The 23,304-nt window shown below is 42.9% G+C and overlaps 1 protein-coding gene and 1 long non-coding RNA gene across 4 annotated transcripts in view; both read left to right on the top strand.

Annotated features, from left to right (window-relative positions):
• The window catches only part of LOC103096559 (uncharacterized), a 47,446-nt gene extending 43,220 nt beyond the window's left edge, over positions 1 to 4,226 (top strand). The window contains exon 2 of the long non-coding RNA XR_468836.3: positions 634 to 4,226. This is a non-coding gene — a long non-coding RNA (uncharacterized LOC103096559). The remainder of the gene's footprint in view (positions 1 to 633) is intronic.
• The window catches only part of MAML3 (mastermind like transcriptional coactivator 3), a 556,838-nt gene that overhangs the window by 100,341 nt on the left and 433,193 nt on the right, over positions 1 to 23,304 (top strand). The window lies entirely within an intron of this gene.

Here is a 23,304-nt window from a genome sequence, read left to right as displayed (position 1 = left end):
CAAGCTTCTTTGACTTTCAAAGGACCCCTGCCACATCTCTGTACTTGTTTCTGCCATTTTCCCTTGTAACCAGCTTTTCTATCTGTTTTATTTATATCCTCCCCATTAATATTGATTGGAGACTACCCTCCTTCCATCATCTCACATACATGACAGAACCTGGGGAGCAGGTGTGGCAGGACCATTGTTTGGTGGGGATCTCTGGGCTTCCCTCCCCTGCCCAGAGGATCCCCCACAGAGTCCTTCAGTGATTAGGTGGGCTGCTGAGGAACCAGTTGCTACTTGTACTTGTGCTTCCTGTTCTGCTGTTGACTCTGGCCCTGGATCCTGATGGGCCACATTGAAATGCAAATGACAGCAGTAATTGGCTGAGAGATAAACCACAATGAGTGAGGGAGCCATGCAGCGGGGAGTTAAGTGGCTAAGTGACAATTATTGCCCAGCATCCTTCAGGATCCGAGCTGAGGCCCTGCCGTTTGTTCTCTCCTTTAAAAGAGCTCCAACACATTAATTGGAGAGCTTCTCTGTTAATGCATCTCCCTCCTCTCACTTGGTTTCTCCTCTGCTTTGGCTTAAAAAAAAATTAACAGATTTTTATTAATACCTTTTGTTTTTATGTTACCTTCATCCCAGAATATATCTCTTCCCACTCACCAGCCCACAGAACGACCCCTTGCAAGGGAGATTACAAAAGAAAGATTGAAACAAAAAACAAGAAACAATGGACAAAACGAACCAACCCATCAAGCCCATCTGACAGGCTACACAATATTCCATGCGCAGAGTTGTCCTGTTTCTGTAGTAAAAGGGAGGAAGGAGCATTTCTCTTGGACCAAACGTGATTATTAGAATTCTACAGCACTCATTTTGGGCTTTCCTTTCCTTTATTGAAAACACTTTGCATATTGCTCTTCTAGTTCAGTTTTGTTATTCTGTATCAGTTCATGGTTGTACCATGTTTCTCTAAATTCTTCAGACCTCTTGGTTCTTTCATGTGCCACAGCTGGCTCAGCACATTCCCCAAGCAGCTGCCATAGACTTTCTCATTCTTTGCAATGAAATACTGGATATGTGGACACCTTTCTTTCTGTTTTTGGCTTCTTCCAAGGTATCTATCTACCTAGCAGTGAGACCAGAGAATCAAAGGGTAGGATCATTTTAGACACCCAGAAGTCTAATTCTCTTTTGCTTTCCAGTACAGCTGAACTGCTTCACAGCTCCACCAATAATGTAGTAGTGTTACTCCTTTTCTGCTACTCCTCAAACATTGACTGTTTCTCTGTTTTGGGGTCAATTTTCTGAGGGGTGAGGTAAAACCTCAGTTTGGTTTGCATTTTATATATATATATTTTGCATTTTTAATTAATTATTTTTAAAACTCCATACCTTCTTTCTTAGAATCAATACTAAGTATTGGTTCTAAGGCAGAAGAGCAACAAGGGCTAGGCAATGGGGGTTAAAGTGACTTGCCCAGGGTCCCACATCTAAGAAGTGTCTGAAGTCACATTTGAACCCAGGACCTGCCTTCTCTGGGCTTGGCTCTCAATCCACTGAGCCACCCTGCTGCCCCCCCCCATTTTTTGTATTTTTAAAGATTTGGAACAATCAGTCATATAAACTCTAACCTAATTTATAATTTCCCTGTGAGAAATATTTATTTGTATCCTTTGACAGCTTATGCTTGCTAAATGTGTTCATTCTCTTTGTCTTAGATAACAGACCCTTATCAGAGACATTTGATAGTTGGTTTCTGCTTTTAGAAGGTGAAGACATAAATGCTAATTTTGTTGATCCTGTCTTTCAGTCATGTCTGATTCTTTATGATCCCATTTGAACTTGGTACTGATACTGGAGTGATCTGCAGTATCCTTCCTCAGCTCGTTTTACAGAGGAGCAAAATGGGGCACACAGGGTTAAGTGACTTGCCCAGGGTCAATACCTAGAATATGTATGAGGCCAATTTTAAACTCTTCTCTTCTGGACTCTAGGCCTAGTGCTCTATCCACTGAATTACCAGCTGCCCCAGCTGGTAGGGCTACCTTATTTGTTTAGGAATCCTTCCCCCTTTTTTCTTTAAAATGTCTATGAAGTTTGGATCACTTGTAATCTCCATCCCTGCACACCAAGCTCTTGTTTAATTTGATGGAATTTGAGCTGTGTTAGGGAGTAGCTGGGTAGCTCAGTGGATTGAGAGCCAGACCTAGAGAAGAGAAGCTCTGGATTCAAATTTGGCCTCAGATACTTCCTAGTTGTGTGACCCTGGACAAGTCACTTGATCCCCATTGCCTAGCCCTTACTACTCTTCTGCCTTAGAACCAATACTTAGTATTGCTTCTAAAGTAGAAGGTAAGGGATTAAAAGAAATAGGCCTCCTTTTCTCAACTTTTCTCAACTGTGAAGCTCCATTTTCTTCATATATATTAAATAAAACAACTTATCACAACAAAATGAATTCAGAAACAGATATAAGCATCCAGCTATCTGGATTAGGCCAGCCTTTGAAGAGATTTACAAAAATGTATAAAGCAATGCCATTCTTCTCACTAAATATCTTTATTTTGGAAAATATAGTTATTTTTCTTAATATGTTAGATATGCTAAAATACAAGGGGTTTATTATTTTTAAATGAATACATTTAAAGAATATTTTTATTGAATCTTCTACATTTTCCCAGTTACATGTAAAAACATTTTTACATGATTTTTAAAAAATTTTGAGTAATTTATATTTTTTAAAAGTATCCATTTTAATTTTGAATTTGACAGATATTGACAGATATAACCCACACAAACAAAAGCTCTTTTGGGGTTCCAAGTGGATTAAGGGCTCCAGAGATTTAAAAGCTTGAGAACTTTTGTTCTCAAATGGGTTCATTGTTTTTCTTCTGTTTACCTGGGCAACTTATTGAATTTTGGTTTTTAAGATCCCTTGAGATGGTGGTTTTCATGTAGTTTTGTAGACTCACCTGTGCAGGGGCACCCATTTGAATCATAGATTTAGAGCTGGCAGGAGGCAATCTAAGATGCCACCCTTCTAGATAAGAAGAAATGGTTGAGATGTTATGTGACTTATCCAAGAACATACAAGCAGCATGTAGCAGAATTAAGATTTGGACCCAGGTTTTATTTTTTCCCAAATTATATTCTTTTAAATCCCAAATATGATGCCTTTAACCTCTTAATATATGTCAGTATCATATATGTCAGTATGGAGATGATACTGTTCAGGTACAGACTAAGGTACTTTATCATCCACGGTGATCTGAACTGTGAAAAATCAGGATCATCCAAGGTGATAAAGGGAGGAAAAAATGCCAATAGTTTAGTACCCAGAAACTTTATAGGGAAGTTGGGCCCATAAGTGACACAGAATTAGGGGATCAGCACAAGAAATGACATCTGTCTGAAGGGAAAAGAGAGACATGTAGAGATGTGTGTGTGTGCGCGCGCGTGTGTGAGTGAGAGAGACAGACAGACAGACAGAGATAGAATGTGAAATAGAGAGGGAGAGAGACAGACAGAGAGAGAAGAGAGAGAGAGAGACAGACAGAGAGAAAGAGAGAGACAGAGAGAGAAGCAGAGACAGAGAGAGACAGACAGAGAGAGAAGAGAGAGAGACAGAGAGAGAGAGAGAGCGACAGAGAGAGAGAGAGAGTGACAGAGAGAGACAGAGCCAGAGAGAGAGACAGAGAGAGAGAGAGAGCGACAGAGAGAGACAGAGAGAGAGAGAGTGACAGAGAGAGAGTGACAGAGAGAGGGGAGGGGAGAGAGACAGAGACAGAGACAGAGCCAGAGAGAGAGACAGAGAGAGAGAGAGAGCGAGAGAGAGCGACAGAAAGAGAGACAGAGAGAGAGAGAGAGAGACAGAGAGCGATAGAGAGAGGGCGACAGAAAGAGAGAGACAGAGAGAGAGAGAGAGAGAAGAGAGAGAGAGACAGAGAGAGAGAGAGAGAGAGCGACAGAGAGAGACAGACAGAGAGAGAAGAGAGACAGACAGAGAGAGAGAGAGAAAGAGAGGGGGGAGAGAGAGACAGAGACAGAGACAGAGAGCGACAGAGAGAGAGAGCGATAGAAAGAGAGACAAAGAGAGAGACAGAGAGAGTGACAGAGAGAGAGACAGAGAGCGATAGAGAGAGGGCGACAGAAAGAGAGAGACAGAGAGAGAGAGAGAAAAAGAGAGGGGGGGAAGAGACAGAGACAGAGAGCGACAGAAAGAGACAGAGAGAGAGAGACAGAGTGACAGAGAGAGAGACAGAGAGTGATAGAGAGAGAGCGACAGAGAGAGAGAGTGACAGAGAGACAGAGAACAACAGAGAGACAGAGACAGAGAGAGAGAGAGAGAGTGACAGAGAGACAGAGAACAACAGAGAGAGAGAGAGAGAGAGAGAGAGAGAGAGAATGTGAAGTAGATGATACGTTTCCAAGTTTTACTTTTCTCTTCTCCCCCACCTCTCACCCCCCTCCAGGCATCTTGTTTGGGGTTGGTGCCAGGCAGACTTCTACATATGTTAAGACTTCCTCCATCCTAGCATATAAGGTCTCTAGGGAATGATAGATCTGTTGAAATGTCTGAATCATGAAGGAGCGTCAATCCAGTTGTCTCTGAAACAAGTCTGGTCAAGATGAATTTCTTGGGTTCCAAAACCCTAGCTCCAGTCGTGCTCTGCAGGAAGGAGACGGCTCTAGTGCTTACCTTTGCAGGACCCTTGGAGAATTTTGCACACCCTGTGCCCCATGCCCTTTTATCAGAATTGTCAATGACAACAGGAAACTGATTTTGCCAGTGAAGCTGACCAGGGTCATGCAGGGCATGGTGACCCCATGTACAAGGCTGTTTTCTTTCCCACTGTCAGTAGGACCACAGTGGGAATATGATTCACACAAAATTGTAGCTGCACTTCCTGGAAGATATTGGAACAGAGAGAACCAGGTGGCACGTTGTTTGGATACAAATCTGGGGTTATAAGGAACATAAGAGAATTTAATAGTGGGAGCACACTATCCACCTCGGGATCAAAACAACCATAGCAAATGCAGAGGACAGAGGGAGATAAGGGGGTAACAGGATCCACCGGGAGGGCAATAATAAGTCTTGGGGACGATCCAGCTATTATCTGGTGGAACATCACAGTGGTACATGGTTTGGAGAAAGACATTTCTCAATGCCACAAATAATTGCTATTTGGAATGGCGCCTACAAGATAAAGAGACTCTTCTTGACTTGTTCTCAGAGAATTTAGGAAGCATGAATTTTTGATCTGCCTTACACGTTCAATATCCTTATCCCATCTTTTGTCATCATTTGAATGGCTGAGCCAGGCTAGCTAGTATTCAAAGCGTTGGGCATTGAAGATCCCTAGAAAGTGCAAATTCTTTAAGAGAACAGAGAGTTTCTTTGACTAATGGGGACAAATACCTTCTGAGTCCATGTCACCTCTTTCTGGCATTCAAATCAATTGAAAAAGCCTTGAATAATTGCCCATTATCTGTCACACATTGGATTAGAACACTGAACGCAGTCTGGTACCATGTAAGGAGTGTTGGCTCTGGAATCGGGGGTCTAGGGCTCAAATCTTGGCATGACAGGAGTGACCTTGACCAGGTCATTTAATCTCTGTGGGCCTCAGTTTTTGCATCTGTGGAATTCAGCTGTTGAACTAAATCATCTCGGAGATCTCTTCTGTCTATAACTGTGTTGTTGGGAAAAATATAAGATGGTTGCCAGGCTCAAGGAACTTACATTTTACTGGAATAATTAGAGCAAATAGCCACGAAGTCACCTCCCATTTGCTTTATTGTCTCTCTTGAGGGCAAATGCATTCCATGAACATCATTTCAGATCTGCACCTTCCTACTTCTGTGACTGGGCAAGTCACCTAGATCCCATGATCCCATGTCCTTTCATTTGATGAATCAGAGGCATAGGGAGGCTAAATGGATTATACCAGGTGATACAGAATGTTTTTGATGATCTGGGATGGGGTGGGTAGTAGAATTTGAAGCTATTAGGTCAATTTGTCAGTCAACAAACATTTAGTAAGAAGTGATTATGTTCCACTGGACTAGGCTAGGCATTGGAAGTGCTTTATATTTTGTGGTGTAGTGGAAAAGGCTCTCAATTTGGAGGCACAGGTCCTGAGACATGAATCTTAGCTTTGCCCTTTGGCTATTGTGATGATAGGAACCACTCCCTAAGTTTGTCTTTGTCCTACTCTACACCCCATCTTTTGCATGTGTAAGTTGTGAGACTTATGGACCATGGAGGATAAAAGGTGTGGGGCAGAGCTCTCCCTCCCTCCCTCCCTCTCTCCATCTAAGTGGGCTTGGGATTTCAGCTTAGGTATTTTTCTAGATAGGTGAGACTTCATGTCCCCTTTCTTCATTTCCCTTTTTTTATATAGTTCCCTTTTTTATTAAAAATTACATTTTAAGAACTATGACTTGAGAGTAAATTTTATAATGGTGATCACAAAATTTTATTAATATTAAATTTAAAATTTTATTTTCATTTATTACACTATTCATGCAATCTTAAGCAGATTCCTTAATTTCTCTGGGTGGGCCTCAGTTTCCTCATCTGTAAAATGAGGGTTGGCTGTTCTCTAAAACCCAATCACACTGTCCTGTTGGCCTGTGAAAATAGCACCACTAGATTACAAGGTTCAAGAGTTTTTAGTCAAGGAAATTTAGCCCAAGTGGCATTCTTCAAACAAAACAAAGACTTTTTTGGGTAGTGTGTTAGAGATGAAGAAAGCCAAGAAATCATTTGAGGGCAAATGACCAAAGATATAAAGAGAAATTGGTAGAAATGATGATTTTTCTGCACAATAGAGCCTGCACAGTAGCAGGCTCTGGGTTACCCTGTCTGAGAAGACAATAAATGTCAGCTAGGAGAACTCGGTTTCCCTGAGGAATTAGGGCAGAGCATTAAAAAATATATTTTGGACATTGTGTCTTAGATTTACAAATTGATTTGGGGGGGGACTGCAGATGGCCAGCCAGGTGTGCATTCAGAGACCAAGGAAAGGAATTGAATCCAAGTCAGTTTTTCAGGTATGCATTAAGAACCCACTAGGTGCAAGGAGAGGGAAATTCAAATTTTATACATAAAAGAAAATGCAATATAGTTTTGTTTATTCATTCAGCAAGCATTTACTATAGGATTCTTCCATGCCAGGCACTGTCCTAAGCTCTAGTATTCAAAGGCTGCAATAAAACACGTCCCGTCCTCAAGGAGCTTATATTCTACTGGGAGAAACAATAAAAATAGATGCAAAGTGAATTTAGAGAGAGTGCTAACTACTAAAGGCCATTGGGACGCTCGTGGTAACCCTGGGAGGAAGCTAAAGATTCTAGGAGGTGCCTCGGTGGCTCAGAGGGTAGAACAAAGTACCCCCCAGAGTCAGTAAAACCTGAATTCATGCCTGACTTCAGACACTTGCTAGCCATGTGACTGATGCTATCTGCCTCAGTTTCCTTTTCTGTAAAATGGGGACAATAATGATAACACCCACCTCCCAGGATTGTTGTGAGGATCAAATAAGTTGGTATATTTCAAGTGCTTTTCAAATCTTAAACTGCTCCTTAAATGCTATCAGTAATGATTATTATTCAGAGGTAGAAGTGAGAAGCATTTTCCACATCCATCTGGGACAGAGAAAGGAGATGGAATATCATGGATGGTAAAAAGGAGAAAACTAATAATTGGTGGAGGGGATGGGGGCGGGGCATCTAGGAAGGCTTCCCAGAAGGCATGGCTCCTGAACCAAGGGTGAGATGGGAACACAGTATTTTTAGCATTGTTGGTTTTATCCCATCAGTCTCTTTGTTTTTCAGTCAGGGAGGCCCTGGAGGAGAGTGAGGGTTTTCATTTCTTTTTTAAAAGAGTTTGTGTTGGTCCACAGAGAGTAGGACTTGGGAAGTAGGGATCAGAACCGGAATATGTCTCCTGTTCTTCTTGGAGAGAATCACATGAGGGCAAAGGGAAACAAACCGGTGTCCTCATGGCTCCGTAACAGTACTGATCGTGCGGGCACAGTGTGGTCCCGGAGCCTCTGGGTCTCCGCTATCGGCTCAGCAAAACCCAGCAGACCGCGGGGAAGGCTCTGCTCCCATTTGGCTCCGTGACTGCTAAAGCAAGCTGGCTAGCTAGCCCCAAAGGCTTACCTACCCATAACTTGTTTGTTAATAGCTTTGGAAGAAATAAGCAAAGACAACACCAAAACTGGTTAGACGACAGCTGTTCAAATGTTCCGCCTGCCCTGCCCTGCCCTCCCCCCATCATAGGGCTGGTGGCTAAACGAACCTTTGCTCTTCTGGCGGAGACCCGCGCCCACAGCCCGCCAGTAGCTGCTCGGGGGCTCCAGCCATGCTCAGGCTCCTCTGGACTGCCTGAGCCAGGGAATGAGACCGCCCAAAGAAGGAAAGAAAGCCGGGGAACGTGGCTTGTTTCAGTGGCTGCTTCAAGGCAACCAACGATTGAGCATCCTTCCTCTGGGGAGAAAGGAGGGAAGCCAGAAGGCAGAATGTTGTCCGCACGGTCAGACCTCGGTGCTTTGGCCTCTGATCCTGTTCACTTGTTTGTTACCCTGGAGGATGAAGGAAGGGATAAAGGAGAAAGTCAGGAAATAACTGTGATGGATAAAACAATCAAAAGACTTGCATCTTTTTTTAAACCCTTACCTTTGGTTTTAGAACCAATACTGTGTATCAGTTCCGAGTCAGAAGAGTGGGAAGGGCTAGGCAGTGGGGGTCAAGTGACTTGCCCACGGTCACACAGCTAGGGAGTGTCTGAATTCAAATTTGAACCCAGGACCTCCCATCTCTAGGCTTGGTAGTCTAACCACTATGCCACCTAGATGCCCCCAAAAGACTTCATTTTTTTTAAACCCTTACATTCCAACTTAGAATCAATACTGCGTATTAGGTTCAAAGACTAGGGAATGGGGTAGTAAAGTGTCTTGCCCAGGGATGCACAGCTATGAAGTGGTTGAGGTCAAATTTGAACCCAGGACCTCCAATCTCTAAATGTGGCTCTCAATCCACTGAATCACTTAGCTGTCCCCAAAAGGCTTCATTTTTTTTAAACCCTTACATTCCAACTTAGAATCAATACTGTGTATTAGGTTCAAAGACTTAAGAAATAAAAGGACTAGGGAATGGGGTAGTAAAGTGACTTGCCCAGGGATGCACAGCTATGAAGTGGTGGAGGTCAATTTTGAACCCAGGACCTCCAATCTCTAAATGTGGCTCTCAATCCACTGAACCACTTAGCTGTCCCCAAAAGGCTTCAGTTTTTAAAAATTCCCTTGACTTAAAGCTTGCACCTGCACACACTGTCTGCACCCCTCTCTGTCCATCTGTCTATCTGTCTTTCTCCCCCCAGTCTCCATAGTATTTAAAAAGTATGTGCGATCTCTTCACAGGTTCTCCAACTCTCCTTCTTTGATTAGTATTTCTCAGAATTGCAGGTTCAGAAAGGAGCGCCGGGTGGTTGAAAATCTTCTACCTTAAAGATCCTTTGTTTTTTCCATGTTGAAACTTCTGAGGGTGGTGTTTGCCAATCTGCCTTTAAAATAGGCAAAAAACATTTTGGAAGGGGGTGAAGGAAAACCTCATTCAATCAAATTCTATAATGGATGGGTGACGTCATTCACGTGAGTATTCACTACAGAGAAATGGGTCACCTCTTCCTATGCCTGCTCAGCTTGGCTGCTCGTCTCATAAGGGCTAAACAGCTTTTCTGGGGGCTTTCCATGCTCTCTCTTGATAGTGAATAGATACCAGTGGCTGTCTAGCAGGTATCCTGAATTCTCACCCGTCTCCCTTTTCTCACGTACTGAATGTATTTTTCTTCTTTGGGGGGGGGGGGTAAAAATAATTAAACATCTGAGTAATGTTTCTGAAGAGATACTTCCCAATTTAGAGGTCTCAGCAATAGATATTCTTTAGGAAAAGCTTTATAACAAGTTTAGCTGGTAAACTACTAGGAAGAGAAAAAAATAAGCATTTACTGTGTGCCAGGCATTGTGCTAAACCTTTTCATTTGATCTTCACAATAACCCTGCAATATAGGTGCTATTTATTATCCCCATTTTGCAGTTGAGAAAACTGAGGCAAATGGAGGTTAAGTGACTTGCCCTAGGCCATTGTTGGTGAAGTATTGACATGTGTTCTGGGCTGCTCAGTGCCTCCTCTTCCCAGCACCTGAAGACATTTTTTCATGCCCCATCCCTCTGTCCAGCCTCCCAAAGTGAGCACTTCCTTCCTCTGATCTCTGGGGTTAGGTAGGGGGCTCACAGGCAGCTCAAAGTTGCAATTTGGGCACATGAACTGGAAAACATTCACCAATGCTGCCCTAGACTATGCAGCTTTTAAGTGTCTGAGACTGGATTAGAACTCAGATCTGATATCAGTTTCAGTATTCTCTTCTAGGAAAATGAGCTACTAGCAATGGTCAAAAAAAAATTAGGAAAGAGTGGAGCAAAAAGTATGAGAGAATAGAAGGAGGAGCTGTGATTTGATCTGCATAGGGCAGCAGCTGGTCTGTGACTTAGCAGTACTGTTGTGGGGAGTTGCTTAAAGCCAGGGAAGTTCAGTAACTTTCCCAAGGACTGAGAATGGAAGTGGGCTTGATCAAGTTTTTCTGAAGGAGGGGAGAGGAAACCATGGCAGCTCTAGGGAGAATGGCAGGCCTGCCCTCCAGATTTTCAAAACTGATTAAGCTAGGAAAGCAGAATAAATTCAGAGATGGAAGAAAACCATTCCCCTGCCCTCAGCAAGAAGATTAGCAAGGGGCTGGGCTTGGTCTTGGGACAAGAACTGGGGAAGTCCTCATCACCAGCACTTTTTATCCAGGGTGTTTCTCTTGCTTCTGGGGCTTCTTTTGAAGTCTCCTTGGAGCTTAGGGCTAGAGGAGGCAGGAGGAGGAGCCAAATGTTTATTAACAGCCCCAGGGGGAGTAGGGAAGAGGGAGTTGATCTCAAAGTAAAAAAAAAAACCAAAAAACAAACACCAAATGAAAACCTCTATAGCTGACAGAGTATCAGATCTGGCTTTCCTGTGTCGATGAAGGTTTATGGGAACATCCTGTGAAGCCTTGGGAAGTCCAAGGAGCCTGGGAGCATCCGTGGTGGGTGGGGTCATGGGGGGGCTCATTAGAAAAGTGATCTATTTGGGGGGCACATCAGTCCAGAAGAGGCAGGATTTGAACCCAATTCTTTGGACTCTGTATCCTATACTGTGCCCAGGACACCACATTTCCTCATGGAGTTATGTGATAATCAAATGAGATAATATCTTTGTGAGCACTTTGTAAGTCTTAAAGTGCTCTGGAAATACCAATTATTATTATTTTGAAATCCTGGATCAATTACAGTTAGAGTAAAAAGAATGCTGAACCTTGCAGAAAACCTGGCCTTGCCACCAGCTTCTGTGAAGAGGGTACTTCACAGGATTAGGGATTTAGAGCTGAAAGTGAATTTATAAATCATCTGGTGGACCTCCTCCCAACATGAACATCTTTACAGATGAGGAAACTGAGGCACGTTGTTTTAAAGAGACCTCCCCAAGATCACATAGGTAGAAAAATAAGAGCTAGGATTTGAACCCGATAAGCAGCTACATGGTATAGTGGGTGGAGTACCCTGCCTAGAGTCAAGAAGATCTGAGTTCAAATGTAGCCTCAGACACTCTTTGTGTGATCCATGCATAGCAAGTCACTTAGCCCCGTTTGCCTCAGTTTCCCCATATGTAAAATGGGGAAACACTGGAGAAGGAAATGGCAAACTCGTCTAGTATCTCTGCCAAGAAAAACCCCATAGGCAAATCTGTGGAGTCCCGTAGAGTTGGGCATGACTGAACAACAGTTCTTTTCACTACACTCTTCTGCCTTTTACTGTTTTTATGCCCAGATTTCCTCATTGGTAAGACGAGGCTCCATTCAGTCTTATGTCTCCAACCCATTAAGGACAATTTCCTTAACATCACTCCTGCCTTGGAGCGAAGCTAGATGGTTTAGTGTATTGAGAGCCAGGCTCAGAGACAGGAGAATTCAAAAGCATTCTCAGACACTTCCCAGCTGTGGGACCCTGGGCAAGTCACTTGACCCCCATTGCCTAGCCCTGACTGCTCTTCTGCCTTGGAGCCAATACACAGTATTGATTCTAGGATGGAATGGAAAGGTTTTTCTGTTTTATCACTTAAGACTCTATTGGATGAACCTCTATCCTAGGGAGACAAAAGGATTGCCACCGTGGCCCCCATCTCTTGGAATCGCCACTCCCCATCCAAATTCCATCCATTGTTCAAGACCTCGTTCAAGGCTGACAGCCATCCCTGGAGCCCTTTTCCCCACTGGGGTGCCCTTTCCTCATTTGGAGGAGGCCAAGGCACTGGGTCCCTCACCGGAGGCTGGAAGCTTGCTGGGACCTGCCAGGGCTTGTGCTTCCAGTAGAGCCTTGGAGAGCCCCAGCAACGTGCCAACGAGGAATGTTCATGGGAGCTCCACGGCTCCGTGCTAGTTCCATGATCACTCACCCACCTCCAAACCTGCCGACGGCTTCTCTCCCTGCCGCCTCGGCGTCCTCCGATGCAAAGTAAAACAATCCGCTTGGAAGGGTGACGCCTGAAAGACGCGCCAGGATAGCCTGGTGTCCGGTCCTTTCTGACTACATCATGGGGTTTTCTTGGCAAAAACACGGAGTGGTTTGCCATTTTCTCTTCCAGTGTGTCTCCATTGCACGGATGAGGAACTGAGGCAAATAGAGATTAAGAGACTTTGCCCAGGCTCACACAGCTGACGCGTTTCTGGGGCTGGGTTTGAATTCTGATCTTGATTCCAGGTCCGGCGCTCTATCCCCCGGGCCCCCTCAGTGCCCATCACATTTTAATACATTACTGGAACGTTTACAGAGGACGCACGTCACATCTCTTCACGCACAGCCACTCCGTAAGGTAGATCTATTATGGATCCCATTTTAGGGATGAAGAAACAAGGACTAAGAGAGGTTTCCTGTGCTACAGCCTCTTTTGGACTAGCTTCCTCCTCCTGCTCCAGAAGAGGAGTTTGTCCTGGTCTCATTAAAAAGAAGAAGCAGCAGCAGCAAACTGTGCCTGCTAAATGAAGGCCAGAAAACCAGGAATTCATGTTTGGAGCAAATTGAGACAGCCAAACTCATTTCCCACATGCCCTGGGGCAGATTCAACCTGCCCTGCTAGATGGGAACGCCAGGGTAATAAAACATCCTTTCCTTGAACACTTTTGACTGTAAAAGAGGCACAAGGGGAGAGCCCAGCAGGGAATCTTTCTTCTCCTCCTGGGCTGCTTCCATCCCTTCAACAGATCTCTTTGGACAGCTTTGTGCTTGTGTGTGTGTGTTTTATGGGGAGCCCCTGATTAAGTTCTCCCCTTCCCCACCCCCATGCCTTAAACATTTTTTTCCTTCTTTTTTTTTGTGACGATGGTGGTAGGGATCCTAGTCTGAGTTTATTGCCCTCAGACATTTCTGAAAGAGAGCCTTCAAAGCAAGGAGGCCCCATTTGGAAGCCAGGTCTCTGGGCAGTAAAGTTGACAGAGTTTAATCACAGGCATTGTAAACCTGATAGAAAAGAGAGTAACCTAAACAACCAAGGCTCCTCCATGCCTTTCCTGCACTCAGACCTTTGATGAGAAGAGGCCTGTTTATGAACAGTGGGGTCCCCCCTGTCTAGCGTGAGCCCACACTCTGGCCCCTGGTCTTAGAGCAGATGAAACCAGCCTGGATGGGGAGGAGAAACAGCCCAGGGCAGCCCCAGAGAGAAAGTGAAGGGAGCAAGAGTTCCATATTTACTTAAAAGACTTCTCAAATAGCTTCCTTCTTGACTCCTTTCCGCTTTCCAGATCCTTCTCCAGGCTACTCTCTCCCCACAACATTTTTCTCAGGCCCTTTTAGTAGAGTCAATTGGCAGTTTTAAGTGGGATTTCAACCCAGTCTGCTTCATCTAACCCCAAGGAAGGGAGCTGAAAAACTTTCTTTTAGAGTCCTGGCAAATACGGAGTTGGTTGGTTTTGGTTCCCAGGTCAGACGCTGAGGCTAATTCCTCACTGATTTTTGCTTGAAGGATTTGCAGGAATAAATTGTGGATGGGTGCGTGTGGGTACGTGTCCATGCATGTTGGTGTCCTCCACATTTTTAGCTTGTGGTTTAAACCATTTTGTTCTTTTTCTGCATACTCTAGGATGCCACTGTATCTGGGACCTTATTCATGTGGTCACTCTCCCAAACAATCCCTTCACCACCCTTCATCACTAGAGCCCAAGGCACAAAAAAAAATTGAGGAAAGGAAATCTTAAAATATATTTAGAAGATAAAAAGTGAATTTGAATAACATGAACTGCTCTTCAAAATGCTGTGGTGTCGTGGGAAGAATGCTGTATTGGGGTCCAGAGATCCTTCCCAGCGCCTTAGAGCTGATGGCCCTAGAAGCTGACTTGGAATCCCAGATAGGCACCATATTTCCTGTGGCCTTGGGAAAACCACTTCACTCCCCAGTGACTCCGTTTTCTCATCTGTGAAATAAGGAGGAGTAGTGGATGGGCTCCATAATGGTGAAGGTCCCTCCAGCTATAGACCCACTAGCCCCCAAATGAAAGGTGAGCCTGGCTTCCCTGACCATGTTCAATGTTGGTACTCTCGATGGGAATTTAAGTTTCAAGTTCCTCAGTTGACATCGTGACCTAGAAACAGGACGTCTATTTGTGGCTATCACAGAGAAGAAAGAATTAAGGAATGACAATCACTTGATGTCTTTCAACTTACTTTATCATACTCTTTCTCTAGGTCTCTAATTTCTCTTTGCTTTCCATTCTGTATACTGATTGCATTCATATTAATTACAAATAAGATAACATCCCCCTTTTCTACTAATTGACTATTCCTCCAAAAACTATAATTGCTTTTATATACATTTAGTTACTGGTTGTTGTTGTTTGTTGTTCAAATCCTCTTTTTTTCTGTTAAAGACTTTTTAATTAATCTGGGCATATATTTGCATTTTGTAAACAAAAATATTTTGGAGTGGACAATTAGTTTTATTATTATTTACTTAAAATATTCTGTTATTCAGTTTGCTTGTTACATTACCATCTCTTCTCCATAGCTGTCTTTTAGAGTATGCCCCTGTATAAAAACAAACAATAGTTTAGCAAACCACAAATTCAGTTAGATGGACCATTTATGTCACATTCTACTTTAATAGTTTACCACCTCCCTATAGAAAGGAAAGAAGTATTTTTCCATATCCCAACTTTGGAACCAATATTAGTTATTGTACTTAATCTGAATTCTATTTTTAAAAAAATTCGATTGTCTTTGTTTACATTGCTGTCCTCATTTTGTATATTTTTCTCTTGGTTCTATTTTGTTCTTTGGCACAGCTCTGTTTCTCCGAATTCTCTGTATTCTTCATTCCTTCTGGTATAATGATATTCCATGACATTCATATACTATGAATTGTTGAGAAATTCCTCATGATTTAGCATTTACTTTTTCCAGTTTCTTTTGTTTCTACTACAGAAATACTACTGTGAATATTTTGGTGCATATGAGTCCTTTCTGTCATTTACACCTTGGGGTTTATGTTGGCTGGTGGAATCACTAAGTCACAATAATGTTGTTATTTGACCAGCACATTTTCAAATTGTTTTACATAATTTTCTGATTGGACCAATTCATAGCTGTACCAGCAGTGCACTTATGTTCATGTTTTCCCCACAACCATCTCAATGTTGTTTTCATTTGACCATTTTGCCCATGGTAGGGGTGAAATGATTCTTCAGAGTTTTAAAAATCTACCTTTTAAAAATTATTTGAAACACTTTCTATGATTATTGGCAATTTGCATATCTTTAAAAAACTGTTCATCTCTTTTGATCACTTATCTCCAAGGACATAATTTATAGTCATATATTTGTATTAATTCCATATAGATTTTGAATGTCAAACTTTTATCAGAAAAACTTGAGATAAAGACACCCCTAAACCCCAAATCTAACTCGTCTTCTAGTTCTAGCTACATTGATTTTGTTTATGTAGAAGTTTTTACAGTTACATAATCAAAATTTTATATTTTGTTAACATCTTTATCTTGTCTCTTGTTATGAATTCTCCCCTAAACTATAGTTGTGAATGAAGTTCTATTCTCCAATAATTTATTTTAAGTATGTGATCTTTTTATACTTAGTTTTATTTGTCCATTTGGAGCTTCTTATGGGATATTGTATACATCTATTTTCTGCTAATTTTCTGATTTCTGATTATCCAGAAGTTCTTTTTCTATAAGGATTATTTCCCCTAGTAGTTTGCATTCATTAATTCATCAAACAGTGGGTTACTGTTCGCCTGCATCTATATTTTGCTTTTTGTAGTCTTCTTAAAAACTAATTTTAAAAAATTTTAGATTAGGACTTGCAAGTAGTTTTGATGATTACTGCTTTATAATATGAGATCTAGTAGTATTGTGTCACTTCATTAAGGGGTCTTCCTCTGTATCCCACTGTTATTTTCCTTGAAATTCTTGTCTTTTAATTCTTCCAAATGAATTTTGTTATTATTTTGGCTAATTCTATACAATAGTGCCTTGGCAATTAGACTGATGCAACACATAAGTGTGGATTAATGTTAGTAGTAAGACTGTTGTTCTTTTCTTGACATAGACCTGTGAATAATGAATAGCTCTCTATTGGTCTCTATTTCTATGAAGAATATTGTTGTTGATATAATCCTATGATTTTTCTTGTTACATGATTAATTATGATAATTGTTTTCTTAATGCTGAACAATTCTTACATTGCTGGTATAAATCTCAAACTTGGTAAAAAAAATAATACATTTTTCTGATATTTTGCCATGAAGTTGCTGCCAAAAATTTATTTTAAAATTTTACAAAAGTATTTATCTGTGATTTTCCCTGAGTAAACTAGACTGGGTCAAATCAATCAAAGAGGAGATTGATACATTTTTGGGATACCCACCCCCCCATCAAACCTGGTCCATAGAAACTCAGAGTGTAGGAGTTTCTGAGTGATGAGTTGTATGGGAAATTTTTCTGATTATAGTTGGTTTTTTTCTCTTTACTTGGCAAATGTCTTACTGTTTTAAAGTGGATAGGAGTAAGTGGGTTTTGGTTAAAACCCAAAACTCTGCCGTCTTCCCAGAAGTCTTGCTGCCTTCTATATTTTCCTGTCAGTCTGAGGAATCGACATAATTCAGGGTAAGGGGAAATAATAACTAATAAAACCTAGCTTTTATATAGCATATTAAGGTTTACAAAAAAATTTATATATGTTAACTCACTTGATGCTCCCAACAATCCAATGAGGTAGCTGCTATTATTTTCCTTATTTTATAGATGAGAAAACTGAGACCGAAAATATTAAGTGACTTTCCCAGGGTCACACAGCTAAATAGTATCTAGGGATTAGAACTCAGGTCATCTTTACTTCAAGTGCACTGTCCCATCTAACTGCTTTATGTGACAAACCCCAAGATGTAGCAGTGTAGACCTGCTATCACTCACCACCAACCCTAACCCTTGAGACTTCCTCCAAAATTTTTTATTTAAGCTTTTTCTTTGAAATCTGGCTTATCAAGTGAAAAGAATAAAACACTATGTTTAAGATGAGTATTGTCTTTTAAATTTGTTCCCTTTTAAAATAGAGTGTTTTAAATATAGGCTGGGGCAGAGGGAAGGACCTCTTTTCAGAAAGTATAGCTGGCAGGAAGAGCGGTATGGCTACTGAAATATGGTTCTTTTAGTCCTCCTAAGATGCTCCCATTAGCTAGGTGGTGCAGTGGATAAAGCTCCAGACCTAGTGTCAGGAAGACTTGAATCCAAATCCAGTCTCATTTACTGGCTAGCTATATGACCCTGGGCAAGTCACCTATTTGCCTCAGTTTCCTCATCTGTAAAATGAGCTGGAGAAAGAAATGGCAAATTATTCCAGTATCTTTGTCAAGAAATCTCCAAATGGGGTCATGAGGAGTTGGGAGTGACTGAAACAACATCACCAACAATCTTTTTTGTAACTCTTAATAGGAGAATCTTCTCTTTCACAGATTTTGCTTTCGGTTCTAAAAAGACTTACAAAGTTCCTATTCTTTATTCAAGTTTAAGATGGCTAATTACAGAATCACAGAGTTGTAAGAGACCTCAGCAGATACCTAGTTGAAATTCTACCCAAGCCTGACAAGTGATCATCTTTTACTTGGTGGGAGAACTCATTATTTGGGGGGGGGGGAAGTCCATTCTGCTGTTGGACAGCTCTGGTTGTTAGGAAGTATATTCAACCTTTGTGAGCTGGTACCCAGCCCAGATTAGAGAGTAAGTTCCTCTGTGCCACTGGTCTCATCCTCCCCATCCCCATCCCCTTGTTCCTCAGTCTTTTTCTCCCTGATTCCTTCTATGACTAAGTCCTTGAAACTTCCTTGTGATCTTGGTTTCTTGGGCCTGGAAGTACTGAAATCAACAGTATGACCCCTTCATCCTGTCCTCCTAAACCAAATGAGGGAGCCTCAAATGAGTGAGCCCTAATTGAGTGATGTGCTTTTCTCTGTTAGGACAAGGCATGCAGGGATCATTTCTGCATGAGAAGGAGCCTGAGCCCTGATTAATGTCTATCATTTAGTAACTACCCTTTCATTCTCATGTAACTTCTCATCTGCAGTGGCAGAGAACATGTGCTCAAAGCCCGCATCGGGTCTCTTTATCTTTATGAAGGTGAACAAATCTTCTGAATTTTCTGAAGCTCAGTTTCTTCATTTGTAGAGTGAAGGGGATGGACCAGGTCATCTCTGAAGTCTAACACTGAGTGGAATCACAGCCATGAGGTGGTCAGAGGACCTGGATTCAGGGCTCTCTGGGTGTCATTGGGCATGTTATTTATCTTCCCTTCACCTCAGTTTCCCCCATTTGTAAAGTGAGAAGGTTGTACTAGATGGCTTCTGTGGGCTCTTCCCTAACGTCCCTCTCTCTTCCTCTGTCCCTCCTTCTATCCTTCTCTCTCTCTGTGTCTCTCTCCCTCTCCTCTCTTTCTCCCCCTCTCGTCTCTGTCTCTATCTTTCTCTTCCTCTCTCTCCTCATCTCATCTCATTTTATTTTTTCAGCTTTCAAGTAAAACAGTCTAAAAGGACACCATGTAGCAAGTTCATCCATTCCGTTCTGGTTTCAGGATAGGAATGGACACACATCCCGATGATCAGCTTTACTCCTTACATTTGCTCTCCCAGTTCCCCTCCTTCCTCTGCCCTCACTCCTTATCTCTCTTCTCTAACCGACCTACATCCATCAGCTGGGGCAAATCAAGATTCCTGAAAGCTCTCAGAGCCTTGGGTAATGTACACACACTGTCCTCAGTGGCTGGCCCCCTGTGATCGCCATGGTGTATCTGGTGTCACATTAACAACCCACAGCTCCTGGAGTTTTCTGCAAAGAATTCCGTGGGAGACATAAAAGTGTAATAAAAATGGTAATGAGGAAAAGAAGCCTGCCGTTTTGCAAGGTTCTTACCCCCTTTCCCTCACTAAAACTGGGAGTCATGGAGTTTGTTCTTGCTAACTGGGCAGAGAAGACAATGACTGGTCTGTGTGCGCTTGTAGGGGACCCTCCCCAGTGAATGTGTGTGTGTGTGTGTGCATATATGTATAACTCTCTTCTGTACTTGTATGTTTGAGAAGGAATAAAATAAAATAAAAAGTGCTTGGGCTGTGTGGGCTAGTAGGGAACCCTCCCCAGTGTGTGTGTGTGTGCATATATGTATAACTCTTCTGTACTTGTATGTTTGAGAAGGAATAAAATAAAATAAAAAGTGCTTGGGCTGTGTGGGCTAGTAGGGAACCCTCCCCAGTGTGTGTGTGTGTGCATATATGTATAACTCTTCTGTACTTGTATGTTTGAGAAGGAATAAAATAAAATAAAAAGTGCTTGGGCTGTGTGGGCTAGTAGGGAACCCTCCCCAGTGTGTGTGTGTGTATCTCACTCATGTACATGTCTTTGTATATATGTATGAGAAAAAAGGAAAAGAAAAGAAAAGAAATTGGCTGTGTGGACTAACCGGGAACCCTCCTCAATATGTGTCTATGTCCATATTGCTACATACCTCTCATATGCACATTGATAGATATATATGATGAGATAGAGAATGAAAATGATTCTCTGTGGGGGCTAGTAAGGAATCCTCCCCAGTGTGTGTATGCATATATGCACATATAGTGCCCATATGTGTATATATGTGCATATATGTGTGTATAAAAGAAATATAAATATAGGAAAGAGAATGGATGACTTTATGCAGTATGTGCCTGTTGTTTCCCATGGGAGAACATAAGCTTCTTGAAGGCAGGGACTATTCTCTTGTATTTTTGTAGCCTCAGCCCACTCCTGGGGGAGGGAGGAATGGGAGTCTATAAAGCAGGCACTTTTTTTTTTTTTGCTGGGTAAATGAAAACTTGAATGAAGGAAAGCCCAGAGGGAGGGCCAGAGAAAACTGGGACCACTGATCCCTTCCTTTCCTGGAAGAAGGAGAAAAGAGAATTCTCCCTCCCTCCCTTCCTCTCTCCCCATGTATATTCTTTCCACTTTGCAGTTCCAGCATGGGCTCTATTACTGACCATCTCTTTGATTTCCCAGAGACCTGAAGCTTCCCCACAGCTTCTCCCTCATTTTCTTTTAGAATTCCCAGATCAATTAGGTAAGAAAAAGCTGGAATGAGCTGTTGGCAGCAAACAAGATATAGATTCTTTATGCTTTGAAGATAACAAAACACCTTTATGAAATAAGACAACCTCTGCTGGGCTTAAGAGTGGTTCAGGTTCTTTAATGGGGAATCCTAGTTCCCTCTTCCTGATCTGAGCACTGTGGATTCCTATACCCAGGCCAACCATTGTGGGACCATAGAGCTTGCTCAGCCACTCCAAAGAATTGTGGTTGACTGCAGGAATTTTATAAGGGGAAGTAAATGGCACAATGGATATTGTGTTGGTCCTGGATGCAAATCCTGTCCCTGTTACTTCCTTTATGACTTTGGGTAAATGACAATGTTCCAAAGTCTCAGTTTCCTTGCCTGCAATATGGGAGTAATTATCCCTGTAGTACCCATCTCACAAGGCTATTCAGTGAGATGTGTATAAAATTCTTTACAAGCTTTAGTACACTATATAAATGTTAATCATTAATATTTCAGAAAATGGTGACTAGAAATATCTTTTTTTTTATTCTTTGTTAAAAAAGACTTGCCCTAGGGGGCAGTTAGGGGGCTCAGTGGATTGAGAGACAGAAGGTCCTGGGTTCAAATGTGGCCCTGATAGGTGACCCAGGCAAGTCCTTTAACCCCATTGCTAAAAACCCTTACAGCGCTTCTAACTTGGAAACAATACATAGTATTGATTCTAAGATGGAAGGTAAGTTGTGCTGTTTTTTAAGGCTTATTCTGTTCATTGTCAGGGGTAGCTTTTATTCCTGGCCATTTCTGATGCTTTGTGTAGATGATAGAACGCGCTGGCTTGGGGGCCAGAGAGACCTAGCACAGCCTGACAAGAAACCCCTGGGGTCCAGAGGAACACGCCATCAGACCTTGGATCTCCCTTTTCTTCACAATTTCTTTCCGAGTAGGGAGCAAACTCCTTGGGAAGCCCTGGGGGAGGACGTGCCCCTCAGCCTGCTCGCCTACCGCCCTCTTCTTAGTCGCTCTATTTTCTGCGCCTGTGTTTTTACGACCAAGGGAAGGAGCCAGGGCCGTGCTGTAAACAGGCTTCTTCCCCATCTCTGACTTGGAGGGCCATGGGGGAGGCCGAAGGGGAGGTGTGTTTGGGTGACAAACGGAAGTAGCCGGGCTGGGGTTGTTCAGACTACAAAGCACTCTCTGTCCTTTCCCCTTCTTGCCCCACCCCCACCGTGCTGCCTCCCATCTCCGGCTTTAAGAAATTCCTCAAATATTCTCTTCTGGAGCATTCTTGCGCCCCATACATACCAGCCTGTCCCAGGGGGCCTGGATCATAATGAACAGGGGCTCTCTCTGCGCTAATGATATTCAGGGCCATCTGTCCAGCTGGTAACTGAGTCCTTAAGGCAGATGCGCTCTCTTTCCCAGTCTCCAGAAAATTGGAAACTTAAAAAAAGTTCCCACTTATCTGCGTCTAAAAGAAAGGCTTGGCTAGTCCATCCATGCCTTTCATTTCTCACCTCCATGTTTTCATCCTGGCCGGACCCATCCCTTCCCCCAAAGGTTTGAAGTTCTGAACGCCCTCGGGTTTTTGATTTTGTCGTGGGGATGTGGATGGCTCCAGTGTAACCCGGAGAAAACTTTCTGATTGAAAGTGGAAGCAGCCCCAGAGCTGGGGCAAGGACTGTAGGAATGAGAGCCCCAGGGGCTCCGAGCTCCCAGCAAAAGCGGAGGTGTTAGAGCTTTGGGTGGGGAACGAGCTTCTTCAGCACAGTCAGGGCCAGGCAGCCTCAGCAACACTTTACTAAAGACTAGGAAAAGACTGAATGGATGCACAGACTGGCTAGAACAAGTTAAGGGCAGCATGGAGTCTGCCTTGCTCTGACAGGATTTTTGTAGGATGGGGAGAGAGAAAGAAAGGGGGAAGGCGGGAGAGAAAGACACAGAGAGAGACAGAAAGAGAGAGAAGAGGAGGAGGGAGGAGGAAGAGACTGGAGAAGAGAGACAAAAGGAGAATAAAAGGAAAGAATGGGAATGGAGTTTAGGAGAGGGGACAGACAGATGGAAGAGAATGAGAGGAGAGAGGAGAAGAGAGGGGAGAGAGAATGGAAGAGAGGAAAGAAAGGAGAGAGGGAGAAAGGGGAAGGGAGAGAGGGAGAGGGAGAGAAGCAAGAAACGAAAGAGGAAAGGAGAGGGCTGGAAGGGAGGAGAGAGGAGGGAACAGAATGCTCCCACATGCCTATGTGCACACCCAGGGTCTATGCATACACATGTGTAGGTTTGTATCTTGTTTCTTTCTACTGCTGCTTTGGGGGGACCTTCCTTTCCTAGCAATGACAAAGCCTAGTTTGTGTCTGCAGATAATGCACTGGAGAACCTGGGTGTGGAGAGCCCTTAGGGAATGAGACCCCAAAGTGGTAGTCTGGTTTCTTGCCTTGAAAAGATTAAGCCTTCCTGCTGGGATAGGATGCTTTCAGCAGTTGATGGCAGGCTGGCAGGACCCGAGGGCAGAGCTGGGATCCAGCAGAGACAGGAAACAGTCCTCACTCCTGGTCTTCTTTGTAGTTCTTAGAGTCCCCAGATTCCCATTTGGAAAAGGATCATCTTCA

This window comes from Monodelphis domestica, chromosome 6, assembly GCF_027887165.1.
Source record: "Monodelphis domestica isolate mMonDom1 chromosome 6, mMonDom1.pri, whole genome shotgun sequence".
Classification (NCBI taxonomy): domain Eukaryota; kingdom Metazoa; phylum Chordata; class Mammalia; order Didelphimorphia; family Didelphidae; genus Monodelphis; species Monodelphis domestica.
The sequence above is the reverse complement of the archived record's forward strand: the minus strand, read 5'-3'. Positions and strand labels throughout refer to the sequence as shown.